At 36.1% G+C, this 22,018-nt stretch overlaps 1 protein-coding gene and 1 non-coding gene across 9 annotated transcripts in view; one reads left to right on the forward strand and one right to left on the reverse strand.

Moving 5' to 3' along the window:
* Dlg2 (discs large MAGUK scaffold protein 2) overlaps positions 1-22,018 on the forward strand; it is a 1,841,012-nt gene that overhangs the window by 298,769 nt on the left and 1,520,225 nt on the right. The window lies entirely within an intron of this gene.
* Positions 10,968-11,098, reverse strand: LOC117701705 (small nucleolar RNA SNORA17). Its single transcript, XR_004605805.1, has one exon. It is a non-coding gene; the product is annotated as a small nucleolar RNA SNORA17 (small nucleolar RNA).

Here is a 22,018-nt window from a genome sequence, read left to right on the forward strand (position 1 = left end):
CCATAAATAAACGGTGATAAATTTGACCTTAAATTGTAAGAACTTTTATTCATTAAATCATTTTAGGAAAGTAAAAAATTTTGTTCTATTGATAGTCCATCATGTATACATAGTAAATATATGACTTATTTTGTAAATATATAATGCACATGCAAGAATACATGCTGAGTGACCTGAAAGAAAACAGCTAGGCTGCTTGCAAGTAGGCAGTTCTATAGGACAATAAATATATGAAGAAACATTCAACTTAACTATTAATTGAGCAAAAACAAATCAAATCTAAGAGGAGGAATTAGGAATGTCAGTTACTGGGTGAGTACTTGCCTACCGTGAGTGGCATCTTATGCTTAACTATTAGCACTGGAAGAAAGGAAAGCTAGGGTTCATTACTAGTGAAAAATCATTTATTTGGATAAAAAGTTAAAAGACTACTAATAACAAATAGACAGCTGATGAAGCCACATGAAGCCACATGGTTCCTTATAATATTGGTAGAAGTATGAAGTGACATTAGGATTTGTTTGTTATTATCTTGTAAGAGGAACATTTACATATCCTTGGAGCCTTCTATTTCTAATCCCAGGTATATCCTTAGAGACACTTCTTATATACTTTGTATAAGAAAAGAGTAACAGTAACAGAATGTTTAACATAGTAAAAAAAATCTGGAAATAATTTAGATGTCCATTTACAGAAGAATGAATTTTGTTATGTTCCTGCAATGGAATATTTTATAGAATTGAAAGGGTCAAGGATACAGCTCCAAGCAAAAATGTTGATCAATTTTAGTGATATAATATTAGATGAAAAGGATATTTTAAAAGATTATGCAAATGTAATAGAGCTTTATAAGTTATTCACACTAAATATAAACTATATATTTTCCTTCACAGTATGTGTAGATTTAACAAATTTCTGTAAAAATGTATGTATATTTGTTGATTTTATATGTATACACATAAGGATGTACAGTTACACACACACACACACACACATACACACATACATATAAATGGATGTGTGGCCATAGACACAAACATATATATATGTATATGTATATGTGTGTGTGTGTGTGTATACATATATATTTATAAATGCATAAATCCAAGGTAACCCCTTATACAATTCAGGATGACATTTATTGATGGTGGTGCTCAGGAGGTAGAATTGCAAATAGGCTCCAAAATAACTGCAAATTGTCCCAATTTTCTAGTTCTTATTTAAAATAGTGGTTTGGTCATGGTTATAGTAGTATATACCTGTAATACTAGAACAAGGAAGCCTAATGAAGCACAGTTGTAGATTCTAGGCCAATCTGTGTGTATTTGATATATTTTGTGTCAAAACCAAAAAAACCCAAATACTGGTTTTGAAAATAATGTATTATTAAAAGGAATTAAACAACAATAGGAAAAATTTAAAGGATAGAAAGACTAGTATAGATGTCATGCCATTATATTTCTCTGCTTTGCAACCTTTCATTTTGATTTGACACCTATCTGTGCAATGGATGTGAGATTACCAGTTTACCCAGTTAATAAGGACTTTCTGAATTATCACAATTCTTGTGCATTGTCAATGACAAAAAGTTTTCCCTGACTGAATATGGAGTATGTTCTTTTAGTTATTTCCTCTGAGAATTTTCATAGTGAGTTATAATCTTGTTAATTTTTAGAGATAAATATTTGATACAGTGGTGTGTTGTTTACATGTTGGACCAGTATTCGCCCCGAGAAAAGACTATCAAGTCTTTAGGGTGGTAACTATATTCATGCATTGATTCATAGACTCTATGAGAGCTGAGTGAATACAGTTTGTTACAGACCATGTTCCAGTTGGGAATAAAGATGTAAGTAGGAATTGGGTCACATTATCAAGGACTTCGGCCTTTTGTGATGGAAGCTGCATAGGTAAATGTAGAAGTAGTACTATTAATGTAGAAGAACATAACTGACATGGAACCTGCATCATTAAGGAAGATCCAGGCAAAGGACAAAGCAAGCATAAAAAATGTCTCTTTATATGTGATAGCATCCACAGGTACTAACAAACATTCAAAATGCATCAAGTTGAGTTTTAGTTCATTAAGTGAGTTTTATTTCATTTTTTCAACTAAGATTTCAGGGTCTCATATCCACTGCACTTGGAACAACAGTATCAATAAATCTGTGCCTGTGTTTTATAGTGAGTAGATAGAATCTCCTTTCATGAGGATTTAATGACGTCATGTGACAATATTAGAATAGAGATAGAAGCATTTTTAAACTAGTTAGTTTCTACTGTCAACTTATCACAACCCAAAGTCACCTGGGGGCTGGGGGACCTTAGTTGAAGGATATCTTCAATCAGATTCATTTGTAGCCATGTGTGTGAGGAATTGTCTTGATTGATGATTGATGTGGGAGGGCCCAGCCCACTGTCCTTAACTAGGTGGCTTTGGTTGTATGAAAAAGCTAGCTGGGCACAAGCCAGTGAGAAAGCCAGTAAGCATCATTAAGTGGTTTCTATTTTAGTTTCTTGCTAGAATTCTTACCTTACATGGCTTCCCTTGCTGATGAACTATTGCCTGCAGTATAAGTGTAAATAAAATTTTCTTTTATTTAAGTTTCTTCTGTTCATGATGTTTATCTTAGCAACAGAAAACAGACCAGACTACTGCTTGATCCTGCCATCATCCTGTCTATACAAATAAGTACAAATCTTTCCATCTACTGAAGATGGCTACCTTGTATGTATTTTTAATCAGCTTTTCATAAGAATATATTTTTTACTTTTTCCTAGAGGGGATTTTTTTAGTCATGTCTGTTTGACTCTTTTATTTTCCATTTTTTGGGAGGGGTTGTCATTGTCAATAAAATAATTTCTGTATTATCTATTCTGTATTCTAAGGGTTCAAAAGTCTACCTTATCCAACTATCCCATCCTATTTCTTGTTTCTCTGTTCCCTGCTCCAAATCCTGGTTACATTATGCATAAATATTTAAAGTACTCATATGTGACTAGGTTCATTTATATTTATGCATTGATCCTTTCCTAAGCATATTCGTCCCTACTGCTATTCTATGGCCCAGACTTCCCCCACTATATATAATTCAGTCTGTATTTTCCCTGCTAAAACCCTATGACCCAAACTTCCTCTATTATATATAATCCAGTTTGTGCTTTCCCTGCTAAAATCCTATGCATCAATGACATATTAGTTACCATATAAGACTTTCCTGTACATAAATTCAGTTTTACTTTCAAACTTTTGCTATTATAATATTGTTTCTAAAAAGTTAATAAATAGAGGATGGATCCCCAGGTGGGGCAGTCTCTGCATGGCCTTCAGTCTCTGGATGGCCTTCAGTCTCTGCTCCACACTTTATTTCCATATTTCCTCCTGTGAGTATTTTGTTCTCTTTTCTAAGAGGGACCAAAGCACCTACACTTTGGTCTTCCCTCTTCTTGAGCTTCATGTGGTCTGTGAATCGTATCTTGGGTATTCTGAACTTTTGAGCTAATATCCACTTATCAGTGAGTGCATACCATGTGTGTTGTTTTATGACTGGCTTACCTCACTAAAGATAATGTTTTCAAGTTCCATCCATTTGCCTGTGAATTTCATGCATAGAAATTCACATAGGGCTGCATAGAAAGTCTCTATCTCAGAACAAAACAACAATGATGACTACAATGACAAAATAGTGCCTGTGATTTTTTTTATATGTTTTTAGCTGGGTAGTACTCCATTGTAGAGTACCCAAATTCTGTTCTCAGTATCTACATACGGTAGTTCCTACCTGTAGTGTCATCTCCAGGGAGATCTGACACTTCTGGCTTCTCTAGGGTCCTGCACTCATGCTCAAATCCTCACTTACTCCATACACACATACAAAGATACATACATACACACATATATACAGACATATGCATATGTATATATAATATGTATATATAGTATATATAATATGTATTGTATGTATATAATTAAATCTTTAAAGAATAAACTTATTTATTTATATTCTGGCCAATATTGATTTTGAAATTAATTTAGCTGAATTACCAAAAGAGGTATATCTGAGTTGAAACTGAGAATTTTTTTAAATGATGACTTTGTTTTATGACTTAAATAGTGGTTAGTCTTCCCTAATATTTCTAAACTTGAATGAGTATACAGATTGACATGTATAGATGCATATAAAGCAGCAGTATAAATTTCTTGTTTGGTTGGAAATTTGGAAAGGTTAACCAGTATCTGTGATCAGGGTGTCTTAATGAATGACATTAATCCCAGCACTTGGGCAGAGACAAGCAGATCTCTGTGAGTTTGAGAACTGCCTGGTTATGCTAGGATATCCAGGGCTGCATAGAAAGTCTCTATCTCAGAACAAAAGAACAATGATGACAACAGTGACAAAATAGTGCCTGTGATTTTTTTATATGCTTGATGAAAACTACTGTGCAAATGCAAAATGTAAAGTATTACTTTATTATAAAAGTGGTTTTCAGTGACTGTCAATCTTTAAAAAAATTTTTTTCATAAAGGATGGTCTTGAATTTATTCCTGAGGTACTACACTCAGTTCAAATGTCTTACCCCAATGTATTGGGATGAATGTGTTTTCATTTAGTTGGAAAAGATCATGTATCATAAGATGAGTTTGGGGTTCTGATTCTAATGGTAAGACAAAATATAAAAGAAATGTATTTGTTTTTGTTCTCTTCTAATATCCTGAATATCTCATTTATGTTCACTCAGAATGAACATAAATCACTAGTCATTTCCTATTTATGCACTAATCCTTTGAGTTAGACCACACCACACTAAGCAAGCCCTGCTGTCTTTATCTGGCATGACTTGCATCAAGATGTGCTTAGAGATGACAAGCATTATTTACATTTGTATACTGCCTAATATTGTGTCTAAAAATACTAGAACTGGGTGATATGGATTTCCATCATACTAGATATTTACAGATGTAGGAAGAAAAAAGAATTCTTTTACTATCTCTAAATTGTAGCATTATAGTATGAATATGTAGTAGTCGGGGAGGCGTCTTTTATCATAGACTTAGTATACTGTAGCCAGTGATTCTTGTGTGTATTATCTCTATTGGTAAGCAAACTCTGAGGACAGATGCGATATTACTCTTGTTCATGCATTTGTTTCCATTACCAAGCTCAATGTTTAGAATATGGAAGTTCAATTAAAATTGTTAAAAAATGCATGTATTCCATTAAATTTAATTTCCTCATTACTGTACCTTAAAATGGCAAAACTAATAATTCTGATGATTGTTGAGAAACTTGAAGGTATCTTAAATAAAAAATAGCTGTCAAAAATACAAATTATATCTAGTTTTTCTCATAGATATACAAAGAAAAAATAGTCAAAAATAATCCCTTACTACCTACCCATAGTCAGACACACACAGAGTCACAACAATAAGTCCTACCATCAGATAAGGAAAGGGATGTAACTTAATGGAAAAATAACTGGGCAATTAGTGACCAAGGAATAAAATAAACCTCCTAGAATGGTATGGTATGGTAGAGAGGAGTGCATAATGGTTTGGTACTTAATCATTCCTATTTTCCTACCAACACTATCCATCTTATCTCTGGTAGGAACTTAATTTTACATAATTCATCCTAACCTTTAGAATTATTACTGATATGACCTCCCAGGGAGAACACAAAGGAATAGCTAGCTTTATGTCTCTTCTTATAAAAGGCTGTTGGGAAGTGCTGTTGGAGAAGTAGTGGGAATGTTAAGACAAATGAAGCTCTCTCCTTGTGAAACTGAGAGATCCTAAGAAAATCCCATGTACTGTAATAGTAAAATTATCTATAGCCTTTCCTAGAAGTAGATGCTTATAGGGTCTCAGAAGAGAGTGATCAGGAGCATGGTGTCTGTTCAGCCTAGTTTGCTTTCTGTCCCTTTTATCCCTTAAGAATAAGAAATGCCCACACCTTAAATCATAGCTGGGAATGGGAATAGGGGAAAAATCTGCTCCAAGAAGACACATTTGTCTTTTCAAACAAAGCCACTTCTTAGGTATTATACATTTTTATCTTTCATGGAAAACAAAAACATTATGGTGGTTTACCAAACTACTTTGATAAAAAGCAAACAAATTCATGTACTAAAAGACATTTATTGTGCATAGAATCAAAAATTTTTCAACTACAACTTTGTTTTACCTTTCTCCCATCCAAGGATTTACTGTGATATGCTGCTCAGGTGCCAAAAATTATCTGGTTTACAAAATAACAGAGAATTTGAAAAGACTAGGGGCTGAAAAATTCCACCATCAAAGGTCTGGTAGATGTGTTGTGGCTTTCTTATTTTTCCAGGTCTTAGACATATTTTTATTTTGCAAACACTGCAGGGGATTATCAAGGGTATTTTGTCTCATTGTATTTTGGAACAGATGAGATTGATGATGTATTCTTTAATTACCTCTCTGCTTTTGTCCTTTGAGTATTTGAAAAAGCAAGTTGCTATTGTTAGAGAAAATAGAGAGGTCCCATAGGAAACATTTAAGGTGTGTGTACTTATTACACATATAACACTCTCATGGGAAGATTACTATTTATCTCTCTGTGGTAGAAATATATATATATATATATATATATATATATATATATATATATATATATATTCATCCATTCACCCATTATCAATTCATTTTCCTTTTTGAATTAAGAACAAAAACTTGGTCACATAAATATTTTTATGTAAATTTAAAAATAAAGTAGATTTTGAAAAGTAAACATGATTTCTTGACAATTTGAGAAACATGATTTCTTGACAATTTGAGACTAATTATATTTGTCATTTAGGTTGTTTTGTGAATAAATACAGGTAAATTTATTCTACTACAAAATTTTGATATAAATAAAAATATATGAGTATTTCTTATTCATGTGTGGTAAAGTGATAGGTGTCAGACTTATATTTGTACTTTAAACAAACATAACTGGACATAAGTCATAAGAAACTTCGTCAGGGGCATTAGACAACAGAATACACAAGACTATGCTTCCTAAGGGAAATTAAATATACAAGGTGAGCTTTGCTGGAGCTCTAGGTTTATGTGTGGTAGACCAGAAACATCTTAATGTGTGGAAGAAGAGATGTTCGGTTTCACTGTTCCTGTGGTGGCAAAATAGTAGAAATGGGTGAACATTGTAGAGAAAGAACCTCAGTAATTTGACTAGAAAATATTCTAAGTCTTGATAAATTATAGGCTACTTTAGTACAGAATAATCTGATGAGGCCTGGACATGAGCAACAGTTGTCTGGGAGCTACCTGGGGGGTTTGTGGCATTAAGTAACACTGATATCTCCATCAGCTCCAGAATAGGAATATAGCTGAAAACCTCAGTCATTTAGATGAGACCCCAAAAGGCTGTCATTGAAGATGAGGGCTACCCTTATCTAGTTTTAAGCTAAGACTCTATTAAAAAATGTCTTCGTTAATAATAGTCTTTATAGCATAAAGCTGATCTGTCAGTAAATTAACTGCCTGCAAGAACAAAATCAATCTCTCTTAAACAGAGGCAAAATTTAAAAAAGGCAGAATTCTACTGTCTACATTATGAAATGATGTCCAGCCATGTTACACCATCATATTAGTGAGATTTCTATTTCCACAACAAGATACCTAAGAAAGTCAATTTAGAAGAAGAAATTATTTTAGCTCATGGTTTCGCAGGTTTCAGCCTATAGCTCCATGTCTCTGAGTGTGTAATGATGCAGAATATCACAGTGGAACTGAAAGCCAGAGGAGGCTGGCTGCCTCTTGGCATCCAGGAAGTTGGAGTGTACAGCATTGTCTATACATCTTTTAAGGCCACACCTATTGTGACCTACTTCTTCCAGCCAGGTTTCACACATATACTTTTTGTCACTTCTCAGAAGTGCCTGCAGTTGGACACTGATCCTTCAGTGCTTAAAACTTGGTGGGTAAATAGGCGAAGCTTTTTTTAAAACATAAGGATCACTAAGTCTTCAGAAACTAGCAGGAGGAAATAATTTAAAAGGCTAAATTATAGGGATATTAGAATGAGCAAACAAGATTGGTCAAACACCCATATAAATATGTTTGATACTATAAAATAAAATAAATATTTGATGATTGTAAAAATGTAGGTAGAAAACTCCTATTCCTGTAGTAGGAAATTATATAAAGTAGTGAAATCAGATACACAGTCTAAAATACTGCAAAATATAGTGTTTTATGGGAAAATGGCTAAATGGACTTTAAAGAGTAGAGTAGATGCTATTGAAGTAAGTATAAGTGAACTGGGGTCATTACAAGAGAAACCATGTAAATTATTTTTAAAAGCATGGATAACTTTGTGTTAGTATAACATCAAGTAGTCTAAGATGTGGGAAATAAATAAGTCAGGTAAAAAGGGTAAATACACAGTGAGTAACCATAAGTATATGGGAAAACTCATGAAAATGTCCACGAACAACAACAACAAAGAGACAAGCTGACTGGCTGCACTAATATTAGAAATATTGGATTCAAATACAAGAAGTGTGTTGCTAAGAATGCTGAGGTACATTTTATAATAGGAAAAGGGAGATTCTCTATAGCAGATTCCCCTGAATTTGCCAAATTTCACCCAATAAAGGAACATGCTCCAGAAATTCCAGTATTAGTGAAGATGTCACTAATAATGATTAAGGTCATTTAAACCTGAATTTAATGGAAGGCAATCTATAAACTCCTGCCTCCTCAACATTGAACTGTAAAATGTGTTTATTCTTTTCCTCTGATTGGCCTCCTGTAGTTCTCATGTATGGGTGCTTGTTAAACGCCCCCCCCCCACTTAAAACTTTGTTGGTCATCTTCTCCATCCTGCAAAATAGAGCTAGATAAAATTCAGGCCTCATTAGCCTCTTTTGGTGGCCTTATCCTATTTAATTTTTAATAGCTAGTCATTTGGTAAACATTTTTTGAGACCCTAATATATTCTGGGTCTTCTTTCTTTTATAGGTAGAGGTGTGAGGTAGGGAACCATATAGCTCATGCTACCTTGAAACTCTATAGTGAAGAATGACCTTGACACTTGATTTTGAGGGATATCAGGCATTAACCACCACACTTTGTACTAGGCACTTTTCTATATGTAAATGTACAACAGGGAATTAAACTACAGGCATTAGGATATGAGATGAGAAAGAAAAGCTAGAGTATTCCAGATAGTGTTAAATGCAATAAAAACATATGGTAAACTTAGAGAGTGCTTTAAGGAAGTAAAAGAAGACTTCATAGAAAAGATGTCACTCTGACAGAAGGAATGAAGGTATCACTTTTAAACAAATGAGAAAATTGTCTTGGGTAATGAATGTTTAAAATGAGGTGCGTGCCTGCTAAGTATGTGAAGGAGGTGGGGTAGGAGGAGATGGAGGGAATCGGTAGTTGCAGATGAAGGCAGGGAGGTAGCGCGGAGTAACATCCTGTAGGATTCTGAATGTTTCTACATGCACTTGGAATTTCCCCTCTATGAGATAGGGAGTCAGGAAGGCGGGGGGGTCAAGCAAGCACAGAAGAAAAATTCTGACACACTATGTGGCATAACTATGGCTGCAATGTGGAGATTAACTTTCTTATCTCTTGAGATAGCTAACAAAGAATTATTCAAGTCAGACAGAAAAACATTTGCAAATTTATTGGCCTGCCCTGAATGCTGGATTTATGTGTTAAGGGTTTTTATACGCTCTGTTAGTGTTCCTTTGAGATATTCGGCAAGATCATTGACATTCAACCACTGAAAAATGTCAGTTTTTAAAGAGTCATATATCTACTGAGTTGCCATAAAAAATAATTATTGTGTATTTTTGGTTAATGAAATAACAGACCAAACCAAGTATCCACTGAGCTAAACAAAATAATATTTTTTCTTTTTTCATTTTTTCCAGATAACTTCAGATTAAAGACAGGTGATCAATATAAATAAAAAACTTTGTCTACAGTTTATTTATTTATAAGTTATCATTTTTCTATCTTCAGGGGCTCTACTAATGTCTCCAAGTGATTGATTTTCACCATAGAGATCTAGAAACCTATCTTTTATTGAGTAACTTTCTTTCCTTTTTATTAGTTCTTCAAGAATTTTGTACAATGTATTCTGGTCATAGTCACTCCTCTTCTTTAGCTCCTCTCAGACCTACCCACTTCCCTACCTATGTAATGTCATGTATTCTTTTTCTCCAACCAAATTCAGTTGGCACTGTCCATATACTTGTGAATATATGCTTTCACCTAGATCATGCTCAACCTACCAGAGTCAATGCCTTTAATGAAAAATGGATTTTTGCTCTCTCAGAAGGTGTATATCACAATAGCTCCTTAGCTAGGGTGGCGACTTCACACCCACCTCCCCATCCCAGGGTGGGATTTTGTCTGCCTTAGGTATGTCATAACTGCTTTGTGATTTCATAGGTGTAACTGTCCTGCTGGGTCTGGAAAACATGTCATCCACCACTACTTACATCAGGCTGTTCTTTCTACCATGTCTCTAGTTCTGCCACTCTTCACTGTGCCTACATCCTTCTCTTTCTCTTTCTTTTCTATTTCTCCACTGCTTATTTGAAACTCTTGGTGGCACTTAGGGTCTCTGAGTGTCTGGGGTCATCTAGGAGTGGTCTCAGGAAATATGGCACTGGTCAGGGGTTACCTCAGGCATGGTCTGTCCCTCTAGATCTGTGTGGTACTGAATTGGTGGTCATCCCGGGCTAATTCCCTGCCCAGGCCCCAGAGCTAATCTGGTGGTTGTCTAGGTCTTATTACTTTTCTGGGCATGCCTGAGTGGCCCCATGTGAGGGTTCTCTGTCTTAGGCTCACTCCTTCCCAGGGTGTGGAGTCTCAGGTAGGGTTCTTGTGGTCCCTGGCTTGCTCCTTGGGAGCCCATTTGGGTTTGAGTTGTTCCATACTGGTGTCATCTCAGGCCACCTTTTTTTCACATATTATTAGCCAATTAGTTATTCAGATGTTCACAAATCAGAACACTGAGCATAACATATCTTCTCTCCTCTCTGCCACCTACTGATACACATGTGACATAGCAGCCACTCCTATAATGCCCCTAGTCGCAATAGTATTGCCTCTTAATAGTCTTTAGTCTAAGCTTTTTGCACAGAGGAAATGAACATATCATAGCACAAAGTTTTCTAGAATGTCAAAAACTTACAGGTTGATGCTATCGAAGCTATTGGAATGTCTGAGAACACTTTTATAATACCAGCATATATACCCCAAGCCAATGTCAAATGAAGGAAGTAGTACTTCAAGATACCACAGAGGATGAGCGTCAATGTAGAGGAAGAAACTAAAGTAATAATCCAGGGAAGATAAAATAGTAGAGCCTGGTGCAAAAAAGACATTGTTGTTGGAAAGAAAGAAGTGTGTACCTCTCTCCCTGAAACACAAATACTTGGTTTAATAGCTTAAGATATGACATAGTTTGGTCTTGTGATGTAAATGTTACTTTTATGTACACAGATGAAGGAATGTGTACTTAAGCTGTGCAAATACATGGCTTGAGGTGAGCCAAGAGCATTTCTTTCTCTGTTTTAAATACTTCTAGGCCTAGGCTAGGCCTGGGGCTTCTTCCAAGCTGACTGATTCAATCCAGATTCTCTTGACTTCTCCATGAATTGCTCTTCTTGGCCTCATACGAACTTTGGCAATGTGGTTTAATCTTTGGCTCCTTCTTACTCTCTGGCTTGTTCTGTTTTTATGTTTGTCTAGCTTATTCTTTTTTGCAATCCGTGTCTGTAAAACCATCACATTAAACTGCCACACACACACACACACACACATACACACACACACACACACACACACACACACACACACACACACACACACCAAACCACTTGTGTTTAAGCTAGATAATTCTGTTCCCCTGCCCTGCTTTTAAGTAGCCTCTATTTCTTGTGCTCTTCTTGTAAAAGTTGGGCATATCTTCTCCCTGACTCATTCTGTCAAATCTTTCTCTGTTTTGGCACTTTTCTGCCCCTCATTAGACATAACTTTCAAACATGGGTGCTTCCTTCAACAAACTAACCTTACCTTCAATGCTTACAGTCCAGCTGGATCATATAGACCTAGAAGGTCTTTGGATGTGATTCCTTGCCAAAGCAGCCATGTTGCTGATTAAAATTTCTCTAAAATGTGATGATTATTTTTTTTTGCATTTGTTTTGATAAATCTCCATACTAGTTTCCATAGTGGTTGAATCAGTTCATACTTTTTACATTTTTATCAACAATGGATAAGGTCCCAAAATTCTTGATACCATTTTCTATTCATTTCTCCTTCCTTGGTGATCATCATTTTGACTAGAATGAGAGTAGTTTGAATTTGATGGCTAAAGATGCTGAACACTTTTCCAAATACCTGTTTGTGTGTATCCAATGGACTTTGACATTATATTAGAGATATTTCAAAGCTCATGTTTATTTCTGTGCTATTCACAATGGCTAATAAATAGAACCAGTCTAGAGTTCCATCAGCAGATGATTTTATAAACATAATGTACATTTATGCAGTGAAATTTCACTCATCTATAAAGGAAAATGAGATCATGAAAACTTCATTAAGCAACATGTCAGACTCAAAGAGAAATGTTGTCTATATGTATGGTGTGTGTCTCTATGTCAATAGTCAAACAGGAACAAAAACAATCTTAAATGTCAGGAGTGAGGGAAAGAAAGGAGAAACAGTGAACTACAAGTTACATGAAAGTAAAAGAGAGACCATGATAAAGGAAAGAGACTGAAAAGGACATTGGAGGGAAGTAAAGGAAGAGAATGAAGGAAAAGCCAAAGATGCATGAAAATTCTATAACAAATACCATTACTTTTCATGCATTAAATACTAGTAAAAACAAATAGAAAAACTTGTAAGATATGGATGAGCTTGGAGATAAGTCTTGGAGAAGAAAATAAATTTTGCAGTGTATGACGTCTAATTTTGGTGAAGCAGGTGGCAAGGTCATCTACAGAGGGTGGAGGACAAGATCTTGATGAGCCTAGAGAGGGCTTATAATAGCCACATAGAGTGTTGGAAAAGGAGTGTCTAGAGACAACTAAAAGGTTTTCTGGGCAGTTCTAAAAGCCTGGAAGAGGCTGGAATCCTTGTCACCCTCTTATCCAGTGATAGCCTTTCCTTCTCCTCCTGCTTGTTTCTCTTTATTTATAGTTTGATCAGGAAGTGATTTTCCAGTAAATTTAAAGTCTTATTTTAAGCAACAACAGCAACAACAAAAAACAGAGTCTTGTTTTTCAAGCAGCTAAGGTAAATTTGCTTGCAGTTTTAGGCTCAAATAAAATTAATTGCTATTCTCATGGAGGTATCACATGTTTGTTATTATAAAAGTGGAGAAGAATGAAAAAAGACAGAACAATATTTCTCACTGAGGAACAGTTGCTGATGTGGTTTTTTTCATTTGGATACTTTTCCTAAGTATGGTTACCTGTGTTTGCTTCCTTACTTTAGAGTGGAGTTAATTGTATGTAAAATGTTTGCATGTTGCTCTTTTCAACTTCTTAAGGTATATAATTGTTTCCTTTCTTGTCATAAACACAACTTAGTCATTGAAAAAATTTTAAATTCAAAGAAGCACAAAGATGGAAACAGAAATCTTTTGTAATGCTATCACACTGAGATAATGACCCAGCTGCTAAGAGTTCTGACAAGGGCTTTTATGTTACACTTCAGAAAGCATTTTAAGCCACATTTCTACTAATATGTGATCCAAACTCTTCCTTTACACTGAATTTCAACATCCTCTGCCATAACTGAATTTTACCCAGAGAATTGTGTATCAGTACAACTAGTACAAACCTGCTAAGGAGCCCCATTAGCAGAGATAATCACTCAATAAAATACTTGCAAACAGAATCCAACACGACATCAAAAAGATCATCCACCATGATCAAACAAGCTTCATCCCAGAGATTCAGGGATTGTTCAATATACATAAATTGACAAATCTAATCTACCATATAAACAAACTGAAAGACAAAACCATATAATCATATCATTAGAAGCAGAAAGGCATTTGACAAAATCCAACACCCCTTCAAAAGTAAAGTTCTAAAGTGCTGAGGTATAGAGGGGAGATACCTCAACAGAATAAAGTCAGTTTACAGAAATCTCATAGCCAAGATTAAATTAAATGGAACAAAACATAAAACAATTCCACTAAAATCAGAGCAAGTTACCCACTCTCTTTATATATATATTTAATGTAGTACTTGAAGTCTTAGCTAGAGGAATTAGACAATTGAAGAAGATCAATAGAATACAAGTCAGAAAGAAAGAAGTCAAATTATCTTTTTCAGATTATATGATTGAGTACATAAATGACCTTAATATTCTGGGAAATTCCTGAGAAATTCCTGGGACTGGGAAAGTCCTTCAACTGATCAAAAGATTCAGTAAAGTAGCTAGATACAAAATTAACTCTCTCTCTCTCTCTCTCTCTCTCTCTCTCTCTCTCTCTCTCTCTCTCTCTCTCTGTGTGTGTCTCTCTCTCTCTCTCTCTCTCTCTCTCTCTCTCTCTCTTACACACACACACACACACACACACACACACACACACACACACACACACTCAGCAGCCTTCCTATATACAAACAACAAACAGACTGAAAAAGAAGTCAAGGAGACATACCTCTCACAGTAGCCTCACATAATATAAAACATCTTACAGTAACGCTGATTAAGCAAGTGAAAAATTTGTGTTATAAAAAGTTTAAGACGTTAAAAAAAAGAAACTGAAGATATCAGAAGATGGAATGATCGCTCATACTAATGGATCAGTAGGGTTAATATAGTAAAAACTGCCATGTTACCAATAGCAATCCATTGATTTAATGCAATCTCCTACAAAATTCATCACAGACCTCGAAAGAACAAATTTCAGCTTTATATGGAAACACACACCCACACCCACACACCACACACACACACACACACACACACACACACACACAAATTAGGATAGCTAAAACTATCCTGAATAATAAAAGAACTGCTGGAGGTATTACCTTCCCTCAATTCAAATTGCATTACAAAGCTACAGTAATAAAACCAGTATGGTATTGGCACAAAACAGACATGTTAATCAATGGAACCGAATTGAAGACACACACATCTGTGACTATCTGATTTTAGACAAAGAAGCCAGAACTACACACTGGACTAAAGAGAGAAGCTTCAACAAATTTTCATGTTCCAACTGGATAGCTGCATGTAGAAGAATCCAAATAGATTCATACTTATCTTTGAATAAGAAAGTCAGAAATACACACTGATTAAAGAGAGCATCTTTAACAAATGGCGGTGTTCCAACTTGACAGATGCTAGAAGAATCCAGATAGATCTGTACTTATCACACTGCACAATACCCAACTTCATGTGGATCAGAAATATCAACATAAAACCAAAAGCACTGGAACTGATTGCCAAGAAAGTGGAGAATAGCCTTGAACTCATTGGCACAGAAAAGAACTTTCCGAGTAGAACACTGTTAGCATGGGCACTAAGATCAACAATTAATAAATGTGACCTCTGAAACTGCAAAGAATTTGCATGGCAAAGAACACACTCATTTGGACACAGTTGCAGCCTACAAAATGGGAACAGACCAACTACACATCCACTAGGAGGCTAGTAGTCAAAATATATAAAGAAATATAAATCTAGATATCAAAACCAGAACAGTTAAAAATGAGATCAGATATAAACAGAGTTTAGTGTTTTAATGGGATTTCTGAGTGTGTGAGATGGGTGATTAGGGGGTGGAGGGTCTCTGTTTCTTGTGCCTTTTCTTGGGCTCCTTTCCTTCTGTCCTGTTCTGATTGTTAGTTTTTGGTTTTTTAATATTATATTTTATTATTATCCCTTATAGAGACTTTTTTGTTTTTTAATGAAAGACATGAATATATCTGACATATCTGGTATAAATATATCTATATCTATCTATATCTATACACATATATACATAGGTATATGTACCTATGTATATACACACTTTATATACATACATACATACATACATACATACATACATGCGTATGTATATGTGGATCTAGATGGAAGGGGAGGTTGGGAGGAACAGGGAGGAGGAGATGGAGGGGATCTATTGGATATATTATATGAGAAAAAAAGCTATTTTCAATATAAAGGCTAGAAATGGAATGTGGAGAGAAGTTCGAAGCCTGTTAGCTTGTATCACACAGTGCTTGTGTATGTTCATTTGAAAAGGACAGAGCATCAGGTGCACTGTCATCATGAACATAGAAACTATTCTTTGTCCTTTGCTCTTGCTTCTTACCCTGCAGCTGGCTTCTGTCAATTGTCACATCCCTTCAGCAGGTGTGGGCCTAGTAGCTAATGGGGAAGAAGTTTTAAGCAGTGTAATAACCTCAAACACCAGGACTATTTTCTGTGAGGATCAAACAATATTCTAAGTAGTTTACATAAATCCATTTTATATAATTCCCCCTAAAAACAAAGACTTGAATGGCACCATTGTACCCACCTAAAAGAGTAGAAATTAAGGTACAAAAGGATTTACTAATTTGCTTATGTCACATTCTTACAGTGAGCTCACTGAGTTTTATAGTCAGGCAGTGCAATCCAGACCCTTGCCTTGCACGTTTCATGTAGATGTGTTAATCACATGTAAATGTCTGTTCTCTTTTAACTCTTTAAATTTTATAACTGGCTTTGTCTCACTAGATCAATTTATATTTCTGTACACTACCCAGCTGTAAAGATAGCTAAGATATTTATCTTTAGCTGATTTTTACTTTGTTTTCCTTTACAGCCCTGGGGACTGATCCAGGGATTTGTACATGTGATAAAGCTAAGTGCTCTATCACTGAAACACATCCCTCTGCTTTACGTCAGTTGTCTTTACCCTATGGGTCATGACCCCTTTGGGGGTCTCATCTCAGAAATTCTGCATATCAGATATTTACCTTATAACTGGTAACAGCAGCAAAATTAGGGTTATAAAGTAGCAATGTAATAAATTCATTATTGGGGTCTACAACATGAGGAATTGTATTAAAGTGTCACAGCATCAGGAAGGTTGAGAACTCCTGCCTTAGATTATCTGCTTGACATTGCTTAAGATATGGTTAAGACCATTTAACTCTTATCCATACCTTAAATTCAACATTGAGCCTTGGTTACAAATTCCTTCTGAATTCTTTTTAGCCTCTAATTCTTTGAAGAGGGCTTGTGCTTTTCCCTGTACTGTGGGTTCATCATGGGTTCTGTTTTTGCCTTTAAGTTTTCTAACACTTTCATCTCATCTTACTGATTTTTATAATGTGGCCAGCTTGTTGCAGGTCTCTCTCGCTTTTGTAAGCTTCCAGGTTCTTCTAACACTTTACTTCTTCTGTATTGTTAAAATTGTAAATAGTTCTTTTAAACCTTTAAACATTTTTAGTTTATATATAAAGCAATGAGTTTAATTGTGATGCATTTTTTATTTCATATGTGTATATCATTATATTTTATTCCTAATTACCCCTACTTTCCTTCTCTGCCCCTTATCTGTTGTTCCATTTCTTTCTCTCTTACCTTCATTACTTCTCTTCTTCCATTCCCTATCTCCTCTTACCTTCCTCATCCATTAATTTTTTGTTTTTTCCTGGTGGGTCTTATGTGGCCCAGATGGACTCCAACTCACCCCATAGATGCGGCTGACTTTGAACTTCTAATCTCTCTTGTCTTTTTTCATCTCCCTGGTGCTGAGATTTCTGGGTTCTACTACTACACTCAATTCTCCTCCTCTCTCTTGCTGACCCACCCCCACACATAGTCCTTCTTTCTGTTTTCACATCATATATACTCATTGCTATGTGTGCTCCTCATCCCTTCTTCTTGTAGGCTTTCTCTTTCGCTCTCACATTCCCTGTTCTACTTTTGTGCCATGTGTATATTTAAAAGTAACAAAAAATATTTTAACAAAAAAATATTTTTGCCCTTCTAAGTCTCTTACTTTGTTTAAAATGATGATCCCCATTTTCATCTTTTCTTTTTCAAATATTATTATTTTATTCTTCTTTATGGCCCAGTAAAGCCTTGCCTGGCTATCATCTTTGCTATTTTGAATATATTACTGTAAACATTGGCTTTCAAGTATCTCTGTGGTATGCTGCCTTATCATCCTTTGAGTCTTTACCCAAGAGAAATACATCTGTACAATATGGCAGTGGTTTTTTTTTTTTTTTACATAGTTTCAGGAATATCTAAACTGTTTCCATAGTGACTACAGCAGTTACATTGCCACTGTATGAGGGGGCTCTTTCTCCATAATCATGCCATATTTTTTATTTGTATCAACATCAGTCCTTATGACTCTGTTGAAAGGGAATCTCTTTATTTTCATTTTTTTATTTTATATTTTGTTTACATTTCAGATGCCATCCCCTTTCCCCATTTCCCCTCCCTAGAAAACACCTATCCCATGCCCCCCTTTCCTTTTTGCTTTTATATAATTTTTTAAAGTGTTAGTCAAAGGCTTTATACGTTTGGTAATGCTCAATCAGAAGTGTAACCCAATACCCAACCTAGATATATAAACTGTCTTTGACTGGTGGAGACACGTGGAAATCTGCCTCCATGCCCCCCTCTTTCTCTCTCTTTCTCTCTCTCATCACCTTGCTTCTCCTCTCCTTCATCTTCTCCTCTCCTTACTCCATCTCTTCCTCTCGGTACTCCTTCCCCCTTAGCTCCTCCTACATATCACCCTTCCTGTTAAAATAATGCTTTTCTCTCAAAATACAATTAGAGCATAATTATTCCTATTTGTACCAGTGAGGTAAAAGATAATCCTAATACCCAGTCCATCATTTTGTTGACTAACCAGAACCTCTGTTGTCTCTCCTAACTAAAACACTTAGTTTTGAACCTGGCTTTTTTCTTGGCTTAGAATAAATGTCAGCTGAAAACCTACCACTCAGATCTTTTCTCTCAAAGTAAATAACCAGGACTGACTATGAGACTATAAGTCTTCAACCCCGTCGGAAATCTAGAATGACTGAGTTAACTGAAATTATGGGAAGCACAAAGCATAGCTTCTAAAACTTAGCCAATTTATAGAGACCACTGAACACCTGGACAGCCCCTATACTGCAGAATGTTGGAGCATCAAATCTTCAGCCTTCTGGCCCAGAATCATCTGACAGACCTTAGTGATGCAGAGTTATTAAGGGCTAATTACTCTGTCTAGGCAGATATAATCAGTCGACTATTCTGCAAGTGTGTCCTTTTCTGGACAGTAATTTGTCTGTAGATGGAAAGAGGCAATTCTTGCCCCGTGGCTGTCTCTGAACAACTCAAGGCTGTCTCTGAGTAACTCCAAGGATGCTCAATTTCTTCTTAGAATCCAATACAGGAAGCTGTCAGGAGCAGACAGGTCTCTAATCAAAATGAACATTAATATAGAAATGTTTGTAACATCAATTCTGTGGACTTCTGACGTTTTGAAAACCAGCTATCCATGTAAGGTAACCTGGACTGTTGTCTGTTAACTCCTCTCATCTATTTCTAAAGAAAACATAGAGAACACCCTAACAATAAACTCCAAGCCATGAATTTGCTATAGTCCCTTAACTCACAGGCTAACCATCTCAAATCTGTTTAAAAAAAGTTAAAGAAGGACTGGGTTTAAGCCTTGTATTCCTAAATGTGTTATACAGGCACAATGCCCATGAGAGTACCAATATTCATCTCATTTTTATATCAATAAGAAACTCGTACCAATGAAAACCTTAAATTCGAAATCAAAGGAAATTTTGTACCATTTAAGAAATTATAACTTCATCTTGATACTAATTATACAGATTTCTATCAATAGGTTGTGGGTATGCAATAAATCCTAGATAATCCTCCCTGTTCCAACAAAACCTCTACTTTTCCCTAGAAAGACAGTCCAATATTAACCACCTTAGTCCCCAAGCCCAGGGAATAGGGGTGCTGACCCTTCTTTAACTTCTTCAAGCTGATTACGGGCGTTGAGATATTAGAAGAGGGGTAGGGGGAAGAGTAAATTGATAAGCCTCTGACACTGTGTTTTCACTGCATCCAGGTGGAATTCCAGGACATCTGAGGTTTGAGCAGTTCTGCTCAGTTTGCTTGATGAGTAGATATACTGAGGCTGTGTATTCTGCAGTATACAATTCTCAGAACAAGTTTTAGTATCAAGAAAAAAATTTTTTTTCCTCGAGGGCTGACATTTTTTTAAAAGATGTTGGTTCTAAGAACTTTTCTTTTTTCCCCTTTTTTAATTGGTTATAATGTTTATGTTTCAAATTCTATCCCCTTATTCCATTCCCCCCACCACCCAGGAGCCCCTTATCCCATCCCCCCTCCTTGTGTTTCTATGAGGGTGTGATTTTCCAGTTTCTAAGATGCTGTTTCCATTAACATAAACTGCCTCCTAAATTTCTAAATCCTTCCATTTGTGTTTCAGATTTTATCCCCTTACCCCACTTCCTCCCACCACCCAGAAACCTCCTATCCCATCCTCCCTCCTCATGCTTCTTTGAGGCAGTGCCTGCACCTACCCCACCCACTACTCCCTTCCCACTCTCACTCCCCCTCCCAATTCTGTGTTCATTTTTTATGGGACCAAGAAATTCCTCTCCCACCTATGCCCAACAAGGCCATCCTCAACCTACATATACCTCTGGAGTCCTGGGTCCCTCCCTATGTGCTCCCAGGCTGGTGGTTTAGACCCTGGGGGGCTCTGGTTGTTTGGTATTGTTGCTTTCCTCCTGGTGTCACAAACCTTTTCTGCTCCTTCAGTCTTCTCTCTAAGTTCTCCATTGGGAAACCCTTGATCATATCAGTGGTTAACTGTGAGCATTGTCCTCTGAATGTGTTAGTCTTTGGCAGACCTCTAAGGAGACAGCTATATCATGTAGTTGACAGCATGCATTTCCAGCCATCCACATCAGTGTCTAGCTTAGGTGACTGTACATTGGATGGATAGCCAGGGGAAATGGTCTCCTGATGGCTCCTCCTTCAGTTTCTGTCCCATGTTTTGTTTCCATATTTGCTTTCTTGAGTATTTTTGTTACTCGTCCTAAGTAGAACTGAGGCATCCCCTCTTGGTCTTCTTTCTTCATGAGCTTCATGTGGTCTGCAGGTTGTGTCTCCGCTATTCTAAGCTTTTGGGCTAACATCCACTTAACAGTGAGTAAATACCATGTGTGTTCTTTTGTAATTGGGTTACCTCACTCAGGATGATAATTTCTAGATCCAAACATTTGCCTAAAAATTTCTCAAATTCATTATTTTTAATAGCTGAGTAATACTCCATTGTGTAGATGTACCACATTTTTTATCCATTCCTCTGTTGAGGGACATCTTGGTTCTTCCCAGCTTCTGGCTATTATAAATAAGGCTGCTATGAACATAGTGGAGCATATGTCCTTATTTTATGTTGGATCATCTTCTGGGTATATGGCCAGGAGTGGTATAGCTGGGTCCTCAGTTAATACTATGTCCAGTTTTCTGAGGAACCACCAGACTGATTTCCAGAGTGGTTGTACCAGCTTGCAATCCCACCAACAATGGAGGAGTGTTCCTTTTTCTCCGCATCCTCACCAGCATCTACTATCACCTGAGTTTTTGATCTTAGCCATTTTGATTGGTGTGAGGTGGTATCTCAGGGTTGTTTTGATTTGCGTTTCCCTGATGACTAAGGATGTTGAGCATTTCTTAAGGTGCTTCTCAGCCATTTGATTTTCCTCTGTTGAGAATTCTTTGTTTAGCTCTGTACCCCATTTTTTAAATAGGGTTATATGGTTTTCTAGAGTATAGTTTCTTGAGTTCTTTGTATATCTTGGATATTAGCCCTCTATCGGATGTAGGATTGGTTAAGATCTTTTCCCAATCTGTTGGTTGCTGTTTTGTCTTATTGACAATGTCCTTTGTCTTACAGAAGTTTTGCAATTTTATGAGGTCCCATTTGTCAATTCT

The sequence above is a fragment of the Arvicanthis niloticus genome, chromosome 1, assembly GCF_011762505.2.
Source record: "Arvicanthis niloticus isolate mArvNil1 chromosome 1, mArvNil1.pat.X, whole genome shotgun sequence".
NCBI lineage: Eukaryota > Metazoa > Chordata > Mammalia > Rodentia > Muridae > Arvicanthis > Arvicanthis niloticus.